The sequence below is a fragment of the Bison bison genome, unplaced genomic scaffold (genome assembly GCF_000754665.1).
Source record: "Bison bison bison isolate TAMUID 2011002044 unplaced genomic scaffold, Bison_UMD1.0 scf7180017864249, whole genome shotgun sequence".
Lineage (NCBI taxonomy): Eukaryota > Metazoa > Chordata > Mammalia > Artiodactyla > Bovidae > Bison > Bison bison.
In genome coordinates this window covers 3,221,004-3,221,528 of record NW_011494821.1, presented here as the reverse complement: position 1 = coordinate 3,221,528, position 525 = coordinate 3,221,004, and positions in this window count along the sequence as shown.

Below are 525 nucleotides of genomic sequence, written 5' to 3'. Positions count from 1 at the left end.
CTCAACTCCAGAAAAATAAATGACCCAATCAAAAAAAGGGCCAAAGAACTAAATAGACATTTCTCCAAATAAGACATAGAGATGGCTAACAAACACATGAAATCAACTTTAAATCATGTAAAAGGGACTTTGTAAGTGTGATTGTTAGGGGTCTTCATCTAGGGGGATTATCTTGAATTATCCAAGTGGGCCCTGTGTGATGTGTAATCATAAGAGTCCTTTTAAGAGAGAGGTGGACAGATATTTGACTACAGAAATGAAAAAGGCAATGTGGGACTTCCCTGGCAGTCCAGTGGTTAAGATGCCAACCTTCCATTGCAGGGGGTGCAGGTCTGAATCCTGGTCAGGGAACTAAGAGCCCACATTCCACAGGCCGTGGCCAAAAAGAAAATGTGATGATAGACATGGAGACTGGAGTGATGTGGCCACAAGCCAAGGAATGCCAGAAGCCACCTGAAACTGGAGAAGACATGGAATAGATTTCCCCTGGAGCCTCCCAGGAGAAATCTATTCCATGTCTTCTCC